The sequence below is a fragment of the Oratosquilla oratoria genome, chromosome 15 (genome assembly GCF_046742065.1).
Source record: "Oratosquilla oratoria isolate Oo_2021 chromosome 15, ASM4674206v1, whole genome shotgun sequence".
NCBI classification, from domain to species: Eukaryota; Metazoa; Arthropoda; class Malacostraca; order Stomatopoda; family Squillidae; genus Oratosquilla; species Oratosquilla oratoria.
In genome coordinates, this window is record NC_134791.1 from 47,229,987 (window position 1) to 47,232,486 (window position 2,500).

Here is a 2,500-nt window from a genome sequence, read left to right on the forward strand (position 1 = left end):
AGTTCTCCCCTCCTAATGGGAGTAATGTTGGTTCGATGGTCATATCCTTTCATACCTCCCGAAGCATTTGGGTAGTGAGATCCCTTACCTCGTCATGTCTCATGCAGATGAATCCACCCTGCTTGCATATCATTGCATGGTTTGGATCAAATTTTGCACCACAGGAACATCTGTTAGGCAGCCTTTCCAATACCCATCCGTAACTCAAGGCAATGGTATCCGTCAATTCTCTTTTGTTTAGGTTGAATCCCTTTTTGCCCTGACTGGTAGTACTGTCAACCAATTGGACCCCCCCATCTTCCTGTGCCGAAGCTGTCTTTCTTTTCATACGAGTCAATAGCTGATTTAAAAGAGTGCGAAGCTTCTCCTACCTCTCTTCCCTTCTTCTTTGATATGTTTCTTCTGATTTCCCTGATTTTCTTCACGTTAGTCTCCTGTTGATCTTGTGACGCGATGTTGTTTGTCAGGGGGGACATGAGTTTCAGGGAGTTTTGGTGTTCTATGATGGCAAGGTTTAGCGGGTCGGAGATGCCTAACCCTCCAATTCATGGTGGAAGTTCAATAAGTTTTCTTTCTGGAATTAGCTAGATTCTGATAGTTTCCCCAAGCGGACTTAATAGGTCCGTGATGTTCGGTACCGCCCTTAAGATGTAGTTCCACTTATGTCTAACACCATATATGAATGCGGCATATGGCGCCTGCGATTTAGTCGTTGTAAAGTTGGCTAGTAGCCTAATTTCCGCCACCCATTCGTTAACTTTGTTTTCGATATATTACTTTTTAAATTATTCAGAGCCGATCACAGAACTGAGATGGCTTTCCCCTTCTTTAGTTACCTCCACTTTATTATTTTTAAAGAGGTTGTTTGCATTGTCTAAGCAGTCTGGCTTCGCTATGAGGACAGACGTCTTTGCATTTGGGATATAACCCAGGTCCGGGGCATGTGCCAGCACCAGATTACAAAGGCAAAGGATTACAAAGGCGGAGCATGCCGACAGTAGACCTTTTGGTCCATATCTAGGTCGGGTGCAAAAAAAAAAAAATAAATGAATAAATAAAACCTATGCTTAAATCCATATGCTCAAATCACTTCAACACCCCGTGGACCACCCTACAACGGATCTTTCTTGTGTCACCTATTCTCTGCTTCACCTCCATATTTTTCACTATCCGTACTTGAAACAACCATAATATTCTTCAACCTAAAAATATCTAACGTATTTCTTTCTGCCTCTGACATCCTAAGTCTTTTCCATCCAACACCATGGGTACAATCATTCCTTCATACATCTACATACATATATACGTATACCAAAGGCTTTTCCCCCCCTTATAAGGGAGGTAGCCAAAAAACAAAGGCATAAAAACCACTCCCACCCATTCCATCCCTATCACACACACTCCACTCCTCTCCACCCTTTCCCTTCCTCCTATCTTAACACCTCCTGCATTTACTCAAGTAAAGTCTGCTACTTTCCCTGCCCCCGTGAGGTCATCTGCATATGCTACCTGTCTAACCCTGGTGTCCTCATGTTGTATTCTCTGCTGCGGGTGCATAGGACCAAGCGCGTACATTGCCATGGCCACTAGGTCTCCCTAATTGATGGCTTCTGAAGATTTGATGACCTCCACTTTCGTCTTTTTCTTATTAACTCTGTTGGTGACAAATAACATTGCTAGTTCTCTGTATGTGTTCTCCACGTACTTGGCCAAACTGAGCACTTGATTTTTATATTGTGTATAGTAGCCTATCTATTTATATTGTTGAAGGCGTTGGATGCATCGACTAATAAGCCTGCTTCGCAGTCTCATTCCTCAAATATTTTCTTCATGGTGTGAATTGCCGCCTCGCAACCTGCCTGTTGCCCCACGCACACCTGAAGGTTGCCAGCCGCTTCTCGCACCTCGTCCTTCGCGACTTCTATGATTGCTTTCCCTATTCTTCTTCTGAAGACCTCACCTATACCAAATGGACGACAGCCAGGCTTCTTATCTAGCCGGATAAGTCTGCAAGCTATGTATGCCTCAAGGTGCTAATAGTCCTCAGTCACCATTTTCCTCGCCAAACCAGCGATGGCCTCCTGTAGTCCCCCCTCTGCCGTCCCAAATAGGCTGGTGTTGAGAAGACATTTTCATCCAAACGCATCTAAGCCCGATGGTCCCGCCGCTCCCTGGGTGTGTAGAGCAAGGTTCCAGATCCTTTCTCTCGTGATGCTTTCAAAGACCACCTCGTGTCCGGATTTGCTGGCCTTGTTGTTGGATACTTTTCTTTTAGGATCTTCAGCGTTTACTCGTTTAGGTGGTGGAACTTCAAGGTCTCCATTCTCCCCTGTGAGTGACCTCATGGTAGCCGCAACCTTTCCCTGCCTCGTCTTGTCTGTTAAATTCCTGGCTCTGTATTCTGGTCTTTTGTTTCTGTTGGTGCCATTGTGGAGTCTATCTTGAATGGCCTCTGCTTCCATCGCCAGTTGCTCCACTTCTTCCTTCTTCCATTGTTCCA